The sequence below is a fragment of the Mauremys mutica genome, chromosome 14 (genome assembly GCF_020497125.1).
Source record: "Mauremys mutica isolate MM-2020 ecotype Southern chromosome 14, ASM2049712v1, whole genome shotgun sequence".
In the NCBI taxonomy this organism is placed as follows: domain Eukaryota; kingdom Metazoa; phylum Chordata; order Testudines; family Geoemydidae; genus Mauremys; species Mauremys mutica.
The window spans coordinates 11,504,753-11,519,791 of NC_059085.1; the positions used below are offsets into that span (position 1 = coordinate 11,504,753).

Genomic DNA, 15,039 nt, shown 5'->3' on the forward strand with positions numbered 1-15,039 from the left:
CCAGCAAGGAAACAGCATGGCCAATTCAACGCATTCAAAACTCATGAGTCATGCCCCTTCCCGCCTCAGTGGAAATGAATGAATGAATAACTAGAGATTTGCTTAAAACAATAATAGGTTCTTTCTCTTTCCCTTCTGTTTTGTGAGCATTTTGGACGCACTTTTTCAAGCTTTTCTTTGCCACCAAAGGCACAGGCTAGAAATGTTCTTTTTCTTTTCAATGAAAGCTGAGATCCTCAAGGAATCATTCACAAACTGCGACAACTGGCAAGCCCGCCAGGACTCTGAGGCTTGATTCCGTTCTCCTTGAGACTGGTATTCCACTCCCGGAACTCCACTGACTTCAACAGAATAACTCCCAATTCACACCACAAGCGAGAGCCAAATTAGCAGGGGCGGCTCTAGGTATTTTGCCGCCCCAAGCACGGCAGCCAGGCTGCCTTCGGCGGCTTGCCTGCGGGAGGTCCCTGGTCCTGCTGATTCGGCAGCACGCCTGCGGGAGGTCCGCCGAAGCCATGGGACCAGCAGACCCTCCGCAGGCATGCCGCCGAAGGCAACCTGCCTGCCGCCCTCGTGGCGACTGGCAGAGCGCCCCCCCGCGGCTTGCCACCCCAAGCACGCGCTTGGCGTGCTGGTGCCTTGAGCCGCCCCTGCAAATTAGGCACTGAATCCAGTCAGTTCAAACCAGAGGTTAGCACTTCAGTCAGGAGCGGGGGCTTGATCCTGCTTCCACTGACATCTATGGAAGCTCTGCCACGGAGTTTAATCAGAGCAGGATCCAGCCCTAGGTTATTACTGGCTCGGAGACTAGTATCATCACTCTCCGTGCACTTAAAAGCAACAAAAATGCCAGTTTCAAAGCCCCATGGACAACGCTATCACAGCAAACAAGTAGGACTGTTAATCCACCCTGGCTGCTACTGCACCAAGCGGTCAGTTCACAGTGCCGTGCAATCAAACAGCTCTAGGGCGACACAACCTGTTCACCAGGACCTGGGAAGAGAAGAGAGACGCAGCAGAGGGCAGGAGGAAAAGCCACATCCGAAGGCCTTTAAAATTACAAGCTGCATCTCCAAGCCAACACATGTAATTTAACATCACTGGAGATTAGGCTGTCTTGTTTGCCTTTCAACAGGCAGGAGGGATCAGATAAGAAGCTTGTTCTCCCCGTACAATGCAGACCACATTGCAACAAAGCCACTCAGACTGCAGGTCGCAATTTCCTTGTCAAACAATGTTTTTAGACACACTCTGCTCCAGAGAAGGTTATTTTAATGCATTGTAAAAAACCCTCCATACCTAGCAGGGGTAGCAATAGGGAATGCTGAGCCGGTACAGACCCTTAAACAACTGCAGGGTTAGGATCCAATCCTGAGAGGCAATGATAAACTGGGGATAATTTAAGCAAAAGGCTTCCACAAAATTGTCCCCGTGGCCTGGGATAAATCCCAGGTATAATCTGACTGGGGTGTGTGTTTGCAGAGAGGAAGGTCTGGAAACGAGGCATCAATTCATTTGTTTCCCCATATATTTAAAAAACAAACCAAAAAAATTAAAAAGCAGCTGTCTTATAGCCAGAGCCACGGAGGGTGGCAAACACACACAGACTGTGACAACCTCAGGGTTTGTTTTGACTCAGAAAAGTGGCCAAGTTTAGCTCAGGTTTAGCGAATGCGAACTAGCTAAACTAACTTAAACTTGATGCCTTTCTCAGCGTAGATGCTTTAGCTGGATTTCAGCCAACCAGAGCATGAGGTGGAGTAATTTAAAAGTCACGTGGAAAGCCTCAATTTAAATAATCTTCCATTTGTACTAGAGTTATTTTCTAAAGAAAAATGTTTCCCTTAGCTGATATAACCATTAAAACATTTACAGCAAAATAGAGCCTTTACATGAGATTGGTACATCTTCTCGCTACTAGGAGGGCACATTAACTATATACATTTCTTTAATCAATTATATAGCTTGATATTTTTGTATACTTTTTGTACATTTTCAAAAAGAACAGGAGCACTTGTGGCACCTTTGAGACTAACAAATTTATTTCAGCATAAGCTTTTGTGGGCTACAGCTCACTGAAACCTGTACGTTTTCAGTCTGTCAAGAAATGGTGAATGACATATTGCTTATTTACTGGATAACTTTTTGCTCATGATTTGTATCAAGCTGCATTAAGATGGTAACTGGAATGTAATTAAATACAAAACAGCATTTACAATTGATTTTTATTAAACAAAACAACGTTCAGTGTTTTTGATACGTAACCTTCTCTTATCAAAAGATGTTCCATCTTTACAACTAAACTATTTATTAAACAGAGGGATTAACTGTAGCAATAACTCAGCCACAATGAAACACATGCACCAGCGGCAAGAGCTGCCATGCTCATGACATCTAACTTGAATATACATCAAGGTTGCATAGCTGGAAATTCATGTAGAGCGGAGATATAGGGAGTAGATACATGTCAAATGGTCATTTTAACACATATCGCAGGTAGATGGTTAAGAATCGAGCGAATACTGTGGAAAATTATATTTCTTGGTGCCAAAGATTAAAGAATAACGTCTTTCAGCATTATAAATCCAAAATGTGAGTATCTTTAAGCGTTATTAAACCTTAGCGTTATTATTGCGCTGTATAATTATGAACTTTTCTTTGTTATAACTGGTTCACATGGAATAAATAAGGTCCATAAGAGAAAAGTAACAGCATTAACGCTTAATAGACTATGAAAGTGATGATGTCACACTCCAAGCGGGTAATTGTGAGGAAGGGGATTACTTTCCAAACAACCGGTGTTGGGTTATAACATCGAAAAAGGTCAGTTTGTTTCTGTGTAAACACTGTAACTAACTGTGTTAATAGGTAAGTGAGTGTATGTTACTAAGCATTGAACCTTTAAGCAGTGAAAAGACGTGTTGGGATGGCTGCAATGTGTTTTAAATCGCCAACCATGTGGTGGGTGTGTCAGCCATCCTTAACGCTATAATGCTTGCAGTCGGGAGCACATAACAATATTCCCAAATGCCCCATGGCAGAAAGAGGAAAAAGAAAACCCTCAGGAGCTGAGTATCATAAACAAAAGGCTAAGAAGGAAAAGGACCAAGCAAAACAGCATCCAGATGAAGAAATTTTACTTGGAGAGGAGGGTAGCTCACATCTGCATGGAAGCAGTTTGGAACATCAAGATGAAGGTATGTTACTTCAAGATGAGGGTAGCTCACATCCACAAAAAAGCAGTTTGGAAACTCAAGATGATGGAAACTTACTTCTAGATGAAGGCAGCTCACAGCTTCAGACTGATATGGAAGTGGAGAAAATGTATTCACGTTTAGAGACACATGCAGACATTAAAGTAAATGAAGTAGAAGGAAGAAAGGATGAGGAAGTTACAAACAAGTTACAATATGGGAACCCAGCTTCATGGCCCAGATGTGATGACAGTGTGCGGCAAATTCTCATGGAACATGGACCAGAACAAGTTCATGAATTTCCCTTCCCTAAGGATGGAAATAAAAGAAAATTCTCTGCTCAGCCTTACAAGAGGAAAAACTCATTAATGGGGCAGAAATTCACTGAAATTTCACTGAAGGACCCTGTGTTTTGCTTTTGCTGCAAGTTGTTTAGAAATCAAGCAACTGGTACATCACTCACTGAAAATGGTTCGAAGAACTGGAAAAACGTCTCTTCAGTTCTCTCTTCACATGAAAGAAGTGCAGAACATTTGGAATCTTTTCAAAATTGGAAAGAACTTGAATTACGGTTGAAAAAAGGAAAAACTATTGATGAAGAAAATTTACGTGTGATCAAGGAAAAAGTAGAATATTGGCAACAAATATTAGAGCGTCTGATTACTTTAGTGAGAGTTCTTGGTGGGCAAAATTTAGCATTCTGCGGCTACGGCAGAAATGACAAAATTATACACTCCAAGTAATGGAAACTTTTTAAGATCTGTTGACTAGCTTGCTTTGTTTGATCCAGTCATGAAGGAGAATCTACGTAAAATAATTGATCATGAAACACAGGTTCATTGCACAAAATATGCAGAATGAACTGATTCAAATCTGGATTCAAATTCTGAAACAATGTCATTATCTGTTGAAAACTTACGTGGCAAAAGCTATAATGGGAGTAATATGAAGGGTAAAGACAATGGTGTGCAAAGGAGAATCATGGAAATCAATCCTAGGGCCTTTTTCGTTCCTTGCAGTGCGCATTCTCTGAATTTGGTTGTCAAAGATGCTGCTAGATGCTGTTTGAAGACAAGCAGTTCCTTTGACCTGGTGCAACGTGTGTATGTGTTTTTCTCAGGCTCAACACGCCATTGGGAGATTCTGACTCGCCATGTGAATTCTTTAACTGTGAAACCACTTAGTCAGACAAGATGGGAGAGTTGCATTGATGCTTTGAAGCCTCTTTGCTATGAACTTGGAAACATTTATGATGCCCTAATTGAAATTTCTGATGATACTACCTTTACTGGATCATCTGGCAATACGGCACGTTCAGATGCAGAAGCTTCTGCAAATGGCCTTTCCAAGTTCAAATTTGTGATTTCACTCATTTTGTGGTATAATATCCTTTTCGAGATTAACCTCACTAGTAAGCAGCTTCAGAAAAAGAACTTGAACATACATTCTGCTATTCAAAAACTGCAGCAAACTAAAAATATTCTGGAGGAATTCAGAAGTGATGAAGGGTTCAAAAGAACACTGGTAGATTCTTCGAGCTTGCTGAAGAAATAGACTTTCTGACAGAATTTGAACCAGAGCCAGTTGGCATTCAGCAAAAGAAACAGCAGTTTTCGTATGAAGAACGAGACACACCCATTCAGAACCCAAAACAAAGGTTCAAAGTGAATTTCTATTTCACAGTCCTTGATACTGCTATTCACTGGGTTAACGAAAGATTTCAACAGATGCAGCAGCTAGAGTCGATATTTGGCTTTCTATATGATATCCACAGCTTGCAAAAGAAAACAGCAAAACAGATAAGAGAATTTTGTATAAAACTGGAGTCAGCATTGACTCATGAAAATTCAAAAGACATTGATGCTACAGCTTTGTGTAGTGAGCTTCAGGCTTTTTCAAGATGATTTAAGAAACATTCCACTCCTGAAGAAGTACTGAAGTTTGTTTGTGAAAATAAACGCACAGACAGTTTTCCAAAAATAGCTCTGCGCATTCTTTTAACTTTGCCAGTTTCCGTAGCTAGTGGGGAACGTAGCTTCTCAAAGTTAAAATTGATAAAAACATATCTGCGTTCAACAGTGGTGCAAGAGAGACTTGTTGGACTTGCCACAAAGTCAATAGAGCATGAAATAGCTGGAAAACTGGATCTAAAAGAACTAGTGACTGAATTTTCAAAACCTAAAGCAAGAAAAGTCATGTTTTAAGAGCACAGAGTGTTTTTTATTCCAAGTGTTCTGTAAATATAGGTTAAAGTTCATTGAAGAGTTTTCTTATTTCTTTCTATATTGGATGTGGTGGTAATGGCAGTTAAAGCAGGATAGTGTAATGGATGATTTTGGACTTGTAATAATAAAAATTATAATTAACATTTTAATGCATTTTTATTTGAAACCGGACTGAACTACCATCTAGCTGTCATGTACAAATCTAGTCTGAAAATTTTGTCTCTCTATTTTATCTGATCTCAGAAATATTAGTTGGACAGACGGACAAACCAAATAATTAAGCCTCTGTTTAAAAAAAAAAAAAAAAGGCTTAAAAACATTAAAAGGAAAAAAGGGGCAAAATGTTTCCCAGTTTACCAAAAACTTCAGCCTAGATCTGTCCTTGGGGTCGGGCGGGGGGGTGCATGGTTCGCCAGGGGTGCCAGTTGCTGGCAACTAGTCTAGGGCCGCCCCTGAACAGAACTCTGCAGTACCACCAAGGTTCAGAGGTGAACTCTAGGGATATGTCTTCACGAAAGGCCAGACTCTCACCCCAGTTCCTCCAGCACCATTCAGGAGCAACTTCGGTCCAGTCAGTGAAATTACTCCTGATTTAGGGCTGGATCCACAAACCACTGAGATTAATCTTTCCATTGACTTCAATGGGAAGTGGATCAGACCTTTACAGAGGCGTAGCAAAGATCAGAATCTGGCCCTCAGGCCTTCTTTGCCACAAATTCCCCACCACGTCACCAGTTTCCCTAGTGACCACAAAGGTGGGCATGCCAGTACATTAATCCGGATTGCTCCATGCAGTCCCTGGACTCCAACAGGGCTACGTGCGCAAGAGTTACTCACATGAGAAAGTGCTACAGGATCAGGATCTTAGGCTAGGTCTACACTGGGGGGGAGGGTCGACCTAAGTTTCGCAACTTCAGCTACATGAATAGCATAGCTGAAGTCGGCGTGTCTTAGGTTGATTTGCCTGGCCGTGAGGACAGCAGCGAGTCAACCGCTGCCGCTCCCCCGTCGACTCCGCTTCCGCCTCGCGCCGCGGTAGAGTTCCGGAGTCGACGGCAGAGCGATCGGGGATCGATTTATCGCATCTAGACGCGATAAATCGATCCCCGATCGATCCGGCCGGTAGTGTAGACATGCCCCAAGTTTGGCAATGGGGGGGGGGGCGTTCGGTAGATCCCAAAGCTAGATGGAGCAGTGGAGTGCACTACTTGTTGGTAGCTGAGTTATTTGCTCAAATTCGAATGATGGACTTCGTAAACCCAGCCAGCCATCAGAGCTGTCACTAACACCCTGGAAGCTGTTCTTACACAGAAAGGGAGCCCTTCCCACCACCTCCTACACAACATAGTGAATCACCCACCAGCGCTCCAGCACACCCAGCTGCTACAAAGCAAACAGCGTTGAGGAGAACAATAGCCAACAGCGAAGATGTACAAAAGTGGAGGCACATCGCAAACTGCGGACAAACCAGCACCTTTGCCCTTCAGCTCACCAGCTGGCTGCCATTCACTCTGACTCCCAACCCACAGCAAGTGGGGCAGACCAGAGGGGGGCCCTGTACCACTGAGCTACCAGAAAGATATCCAGCACCCGGGTCCAGGGCCGCTGGATGTTAACCATCAGAATGCAAAGTGGGTCACTGATCTCTTCTGCAAGGTAAAATTTTGGGCCTCTGTGAATCCAGGCTAAATCCTAAATCGCCACACTCACAACTAGGGTGACCAGACAGCAAGTGTAAGAAATCGGGACGGGGGTGGGGGGTTATTGGCACCTATATAAGAAAAAAACCCAAATATCAGGACTGTCCCTATAAAATCAGGACATCTGGTCGCCCTACTCACAACAGCAGTCCTGTCAAAGTCAGCGGGGCTGCCATAACCATGTGGTAGAGCCAAGAGGGTCCAAGCCAGATCAGGGCCTCAGCGTGCTTGCTCCGAACACACAGTGCCCTGAAGAGTGGCACTATCTTAATAGGTGAGACAGGCAGAGTGGGAGCAAACAAGTAGTATTGAGTAAGCTGCAAGCAGGATTTGTGGCACACGGGGAGAGAGGAACTGGCTTTAACATGTGCCACAAGACACGTGTACCATCCAATCTAAACAAACCCCTGAAGGTCCCAGAGCGGCAGCGGAGAATCAGGTTCATTCTCATGTCTGGGTGGTATTTTGAACATTAAGGGTGGATGGATGTGGGCCCCTACCAACATTAACAGAGCCTTTTCTTTCTCTCCCCTCCAGTGGCAGAGAACACACAGTTCTGGAGAGAAATACAGTGTTTTCCCTTCCACACTGCAGGCAGATCCAGAGTCCATGCGCTGTAATGGATTCTCCCTGCCAGGCACTGAAGACTTGGATTTTGTTTAATATTTTTAGCTGGCGTGAGCTAAAAGAAAGAAAAAAATCACAGCTCTAACTATCAGCCACACCAGTAGGGATTTCCCCCCTAGTTACTGCTCCGCGGGGTAGGATCCCGGGTGCAAGGCGTGTGCCACGAGGTGGACTCTGGGCAAGGCAGCCCCTCCCAAAGAGCAGGGCTGGAACAACAGGGGCCATGGGCTCTGCCTTTAGCATCTGACTTGAGCGGGATGGGGGGTTAAATTGACCCAGCCGCTGGTAACCGCCTGCCGTTGATCGTGTTGCAAACCGCTTCTGGCAGGCTGCCCTGTGCCAGCCACGGCCTGTACAGGGTGCGGATCGGAACGGGCTCCGCAGAGCGCTCCTCCTCCGGGCTCGCGTGGGGTCGGGGTCCGGGGGGCGGACGGGCACAGCCAGCCCCGTGGGCCGGGAACGCTCCCCGGAGGCGACCCGTTTCCTGCCTCGCAACTAGCGCAGAAGTAAGGCCAAGCGCCAGCCCCACCCCGTGACCCGCCCGGCGCCGCTGCCAGGAAACTTGCAGTGCAGCAGCCCGCAGAGGGGCCCCCGGCCCGCTGGCTGCGGGGCCACAGACCCCCGGGGCCCCCCCGAGCTGGCCGCGCTCCGCTCTCTCCCTGGAAGCGGCTCCAGTCCCCGCCCGAGCCCAGCCCAGCCCGCCGGCTACTCACAGCTGCGCCGCCGCCCTCCGGGAGCTGGGGCCCCGGGCCCCTCACCGAGCTGCTGGGGCCGCCGCGGGGAGCTCCTTCCCCGCCGGCTCGGGGATCAGCGGGCAGGCATCGCCTCCTCCTCCCCTCCCGGCCAGGCAGCGGCTCCTCTGGGCGCGGCCGCCTGCCCGCACCCGCCGGGCTCCGCGGCGCGCAGTGCCCCGGTCCCGGGGGGCGCTCTCGGGGCAGCGCCCGGCTCCGCTTCTCCGGCAGCGGCAGCAGCGCTGAGTCTGCCGCCCGCCCGCGCACCCCTGCAGCCGAGCTGCCCCGGCAGCCAGCGAGCCGCGGGACCAGCTGCACCCGGCAGCGGCGCTTAGTAACCGGGAGAGCGAGGGGTGGGATCAGCGCGCAGCGCCCAGCCCCCGGCACTCCGCCCCCGCGCAGAGCCAGCGGGGCGCCCCCCCCGAAGCCACTTCCCCTGCCCTGCGCACCCGGACTGCCTGGCAGCTTCCCCGGTGGAGAAATACCCCCCCCGCCCCCCCCTTCCCATGTCCCGGCCGCTCCGGCCTGAAACGTACCGACAGCAGGAGGCAGCCTCCCGGCAGGTCGATTTTCAGAAACTGCTTCTTTAATCCACACACAAATCTCCCCCCGCCCCCCCGCCCGGCTGCCCAGGGTTGCGGGGTCTTTCCAATTTAGGCTCCCGCCTGGGTCTGGTTCGTGGAAGGCAAGAAACACTTTAAATAGCTTTGTCGAGGGGGCTAACCCCCCCCCCGAAGTAAATAAACACCCCGCAAGCGACCGTGCAAGAGACGCTCGCAAACGTGCCACGCAAATGGTATTTTTAAAAACAATCCGGCTCCTGAGGCGCTGCTTTGAAACCCGCTCAGCTGGGGCAGGCGGGCGAAGCCTTCCGTGTCCCTCACCTGGGGAAACGTTTTTTTAAACAAACCACACGGTCAGTGGAGGGCCCGATCCTGCACCCAGAGCCCCGCGGGGGGACAGCGTCCCGAAAGCTCCGTATGGCTGGGAGAAGCCCCGCACCCCCCCACCCCCACCCCCACCCGCGCGCGTGGATCCGATTGCAGGATCGGGCCCTTTCGCTTTGACTGGGTCACACGGAGCGACGCGTTTGACCAGCGCGCGGCTCCTCCGCCAGCTGAAACCAGCCCCCGGAGGCGTCTCCTGTCCCAAATTCTTGGCGAACTGGGAGGATTCCTTTGAACCGCTGCTATTCGAGCGACCTGATTGGTCCCTTGGGTCACGTGGGCTTGGTGCCATTGGCTGATCTAGCCTTTATAAACCACTTCAGCCTCACAGGAGAGTTGTTTTGCCTTGAAACACGTTTCCTGTTGGTGTCAAACAAATCTCAGCGGCTGGCCCAGAATTCACCTTCCATGGACTTGACCTGCTCCAGGGGCTGGTTCACTCTTCTGGACTGTTGAAAGCAGGACAAACACCAGCCTCCCCACCCTCTGCCTTCTCCAAAACATAGATGTTACTATGCAGTAAAAAAACCCAAAAACAGTGCTTAATTTGTGCCCGTGAGGCCCAGCACCTCTCCGCTTGGGCAGTTGACAGCCCCAGCACCTCTTGGCTCGCTGCATCAGTTATGAAAGTAATAAATTGCTTGAACTCCGGCACCTTTCATTACAAATTAAGCACTTGAAAAAACCTTCCAAAACAAAACACCCCACTGCACATGCTTCTTCCCGCAGGAGAACAAACAAGAGGTGACAGACGTCGTCATGGTGCTTACTGCACTCCTGGGAGGTGATGCCGTGTGATACGTACCGATTATAGACTCAGATTCGGATGTCCTCTTTGCAAAGTCCTCTTGAGAAATTGCTGAAATCCTAGTGGATAATTTCCCTCACTATTTACCCATCTGTAATTAAGATACTGTCTGTGAAATGTTGCCGTGCCGGGACATGACCTTTTGCAGCATAATGGGAATCAGGCTGGTCAGTCATATGAGGATTCCATGGCAGCTGAAGAGCAAGGAAGCAGTTTTCTCCTTACAGCAATACAGAGGGTTAATGCTGCCACCAGCCTCTGTGCAGGATCCCCTGTTGGGCTCAATGAGTCTTGTGGGCATTGATGGATGGCAGGATCAGGCCCTGAAGCATTTTAAAAGCAAAATCTTTAAAAGGTGAAATTTACCCACATTGGCACAAAACTGGTTGGGCGGGAAGAACCAAATGAAGGACTGGGGAGTGGTCAGAAACATCCCCTGCCCCCATAGGGAAGGGCATGGGCTGCAAAGCAGCCATTCTGCGATTGCTACTTCAGCTATTCTCCCCCCCTACCCGGATTCATAGTGGGTAAGGCCACAAGGGAGATCATTAGATAACCTAGCCTGCCCTCCTGCATATCACAGCCCAACACATTTCACCCAGTTACCCCTCGATTTAGCCCCATAACTTGCATTTGGCCAAATGCATCTTCTAGAAAGGCAGCCAGTCTTGATGTTAAAAGGTACCAAGAGATGGGGAATCCACCACTTTCCTGGGCAGTTTGTTCCAATGATTAGTCATCCTCACGGTTAAAAACCTGTGTTATGACGCGTCTGAATTTGTCCCGCTCCAGCTCCCAGTGATTGGTTCTTGTTGTGCCTCTCTCCTGTGAGCTCATTAGTACTTTTGCCCTTTTTTGACTTGAGCGGCTACTCAGTTTTTGGGGCCCAGAGCAGGGGCGGCTCTAGGAATTTGGCCGCCCCAAGCACGGTGGCATGCAGCAGGGGGCGCGCTGCCGGTCGCCGGTCCCGCGGCTCCGGGGGACCTCTTGCAGACGTGTCTGCGGAAGGTGCACTGGTCCCGCGGCTCCGGTGGAGCATCCGCAGGCATGACTGCGCCTGCCGCCCTGCCGGCAAAATGCCACCCCAAGCGCGCACTTGGCACGCTGGGGTCTGGAGCCGGCCCTGGCCCAGAGGACGTTCCAGTTGGAAGCAGTAATGCATGGAGTCCAGTATTCTCTTTCAGGCAAGCTTGTTTAGTTACAAGCAATGTACGAAGTCCTGCTTCTCCAAATGCCGCAGGACCCACAAACAAAAGGAGCAGTTTCTTACCTTACAGCCGCAAGCCACTTTCGCCAACAGACCCAAATGCTGTCTCTCTAGCTTTTCCCAGGACACGGGGCTCAACAGCTACCACTGACTTTCTTGCTTTTTGCCTCTGCTTCTCTGTTCTTGGCTGTTCTCTCACACACCTACGTTCCCACCAGGTCACAATACTCTGTGGACACCCCCCCCCCCATGGTGCTTGCTGCTGGGCAGACTGTAATAGGCTTTATTTGAGGTGTAACCCCTTGGCAGCCTCTTACAACTCTCTCAAATGAAGGGCACGCTCACTCATCAGGTTGAGCAAGGTTTCAGCTCCAACCCATAACGTTATGAGCTGGAAGAGCAGCTGCTTCCTCTTTGTTCCACCTGACCGTGGCTTCCCAGCCACTAGCTCTATATCAAATGTAAGGCCCCAGTTCTCCAGACCACCCCCGACACTCCCCTCTTTGCCAGCATGTGCACAATCACCATGGAGTCAGCCTCCCAGGTGGGCCAAAGGCTCTCCTCGTGTAGCTGTTTTGCCCAGCAATGGGGCATCACAGGCCCTTGCATTGGGCCTTGGCTTGTGGGTTAATTGCACCCTAAATGCACAATTATAGGACGAAGCATCCGTCTTCTAAGGGTTCTGGACTCCGGTACAGGCTACACCTCTCAAGCACGTTCCTCACTGGGGGGTTGTGTGTCAGTATAGAAGTCCCCAGATCACACAGAACATCAGCATCAAAGCCATTACAATATCCTGAGTACTAAGAATCCTTCCTGCTCACACAGCTCTTTTGATGAAAACGCACCTTTCAAACAACACAAAGAGTGCACCACTAAAATACCACCTCCTCTTGGGTGGAAGGCAGCAACTACCTCAACTATGGTTCCAGGTATTTGGAACCTTCAGCCTCCTCCCGTAAGTAATGCAAGTCAAAAAACCCAAACACAATCTGAGCTGTTCCATTGCCACCAGGGCCATTGTCTCTTTAAATTACTGTCACCACCTGCAAATGGCCACATACATGCAAACGTCCTGCTTGCACTGAAGTTGATGGCAAAACTCCCATCAATTTTAACAGGCGCAAGGTGGGATTCTGTGTCTGCAGAGGACAATGAAAGCACCAGCCTTAACTACCCCTGGATTCTTCCATACGTAAGAACAGCCATCATGGGTCAGACCAATGGACCAGCTAGCCCACTATCCTGTCTTCTGACAGTGGCCAATGCTAGGTGCTTCAGAACAGGTGATCATCAAGTGATCTAGATTTTCCAAAAAAGCACAGCTTCCTTTTAAGCACCTGAAAAAAGGGCCCAATTAAACAAACACACTCAGCACCCAGTGTGCACTCAACACACTGTGCTCATCTGAAAATCCACAGCCCCTACTGTGGGTGGCGAGCTCTTCTGAAAATCTCTTCCCATATGATGACATCTAATACAATCACCACCAGGGTCCTCTAGCAGGGAATCAATCATAGGACAATGGATCACTTTGCACACTGTACATTAGCATGACGGAGTGAGTCACAGGCCAATCATGCCCACTTTGGAAGGTCAGCCCCTGCCTTTCAGCAAAATAAATTGCCATTTTTTTCCTTTTTGTCCTGAGTATTTCAAATAAGGTTAGGAAGGTAGGTTCTTATTTTTCCTCTACTGTCTACAGTTTTTAAAGGACCATTATTATTCAGCTATTATTTATTCAAAGCACACAGCACACAGGGCACTTTACAGATCTTAGGAGAGAGAGAAAGAGAGAGAGAGAGACCCATTTCTGGGGCTGAAGAACTGACTGTCTAACACCAGACAAGATGCATTAAGGGAGAGCCACAAAAGTAAATGGGAACTGGAAGATGCAGTACAAGGTTGCAGCTTGACTTTGATTTTCCTGCCTTCTCTGGGTTTATGAGGCAGCTCCTTACTATCACATTGGGTGCCTATTCTGTTCGCTCTGCCTAGGGGCAGGTTTACAATTAAAACGCCGCAGCGTAAACATTTACTGTAAGACTTAAGTGAAGACACTCCTACGCCGACAGGAGAGCTTCCCATGGTTAATCCACCTCCCTGAGAGGTAGTACCTATGCTGGTGTAAGAAGCTCTCCCATCAACACAGTGCTGTCTACACAGGGGAGTTAAGTTGGTATAACCACATCAATCAGGAGTGTGGATTTTTCACACCTTTTTGTTATATCATAGAATATCAGGGTGTGACAGGACCTCAGGAGGTCATCTAGTCCAACCCCCTGCTCAAAGCAGGACCAATCCCCAGACAGATTTTTGCCCCAGATCCCTAAATGACCCCCTCAAGGATTGAATTCACAACAGTGGGTTTAGCAGGCCAATGCTCAAACCACTGAGCTACACCTCTGCATGATGTAGTTAGATCGATATAGATCTGTAGTGTAGACCTGGGATAGGATTCTGGCCAAAGTGACCTAGACAAGCCAGGGTGTGTTCCTCCTCCACTGCAGGATTTGACATGATCTCAAGCAGTGGTCTCCTTAGGCAATGACGACATGTTATGTTTACCCATACACAAAACACCCTAGAGAGTTGTTTGCCGTCCTATTGGTTTATGTGACACTGAGAAATACAGCAGATGCTTGCTGCTGTCTGAACTACATGGCAACTATCCTATTCAACAGACAATGGGGTAAGCCCCAAAGCAGATCAGTTAACCTGTGTGATGCTTCTGCATCATGACTGGCTGAAGAGGCCAGTTCTCAAGCCACAGTTCTTGCCACAATTTTTGCAGGAACTAGGTGCAGGGCCAGAGGAGGACTTTTGAGGCCTGCTTCACTTTCCTCTTTGCTCTCTACACTTACCCGTCTCTCAACCAGCTCTCCTCCTGGCACAGTGCAGGTCTCCAGTGTGGCCCATTGTTAGCAGCATCTTCCCAGCTTGCATTGTGGATGCTGAAAGTTTTCAGGTCCTTCTTGCAAATGTCCCTGAACCCGTGTCCCGGTCGGCTCAGTGAACTTGAGCATCTCCAAGTTCTCCATACAGGAGATCCTTTGGAAGGCGTCCATCCGATGGCTAGATTAGCTACATGTTAAAACAATTTCTGCATGATCAGTGCTGTCTTTCAAGGAATAGCCAGGTAATTTCCTGGAGGCAATTCTAGGGTTTTTGTTATGCAGGAAATCAGACTAGATAATAAATAATGTGGAGATACCTGTCTCATAGAGCTGGAAGGGACCCTGAAAGGTCATTGAGTCCAGCCCCCTGCCTTCACTAGCAGGACCAAGTACTGATTTTTGCCCCCATCCCTAAGTGGCCCCCTGAAGGATTGAACTCACAACCCGGGGTTTAGCAAGCCAATGCTCAAATCACTGAAGTATCCCTCCACCCAATGATCTTCTGGCCTTAAAGTATATGAAAGTCAGGCCTGGCTGTCCATTTTCTCAGGACCAAATACTGCACTCGGATGAGTGCACAAGTGACGCGAGCAGCATGCACTTATCTGAGGGTAGAATTTGCTCCTAATTAGTGGTTTGTACGATCCAGCAAAGCACTTAAGCACGGGAGTAGTGTCCCATTGAAGTCACATGGTGCCTAAAA

The 15,039-nt window shown here is 48.6% G+C and overlaps 1 protein-coding gene across 2 annotated transcripts in view; it reads right to left on the reverse strand.

Annotated features, from left to right (window-relative positions):
• Positions 1-8,796, reverse strand: part of CPNE2 (copine 2) — a 171,353-nt gene extending 162,557 nt beyond the window's left edge. Inside the window, exon 1 of one of the 2 annotated variants that reach the window (XM_044987115.1) lies at positions 8,460-8,791. The gene's annotated coding sequence lies outside the window, so the exon portion shown is untranslated. Of the gene's footprint in view, positions 1-8,459 lie in introns of both variants that reach the window. The other variant, XM_044987119.1, reaches the window with a different exon arrangement.
• Positions 8,797-15,039: the final 6,243 nt, after the last annotated feature.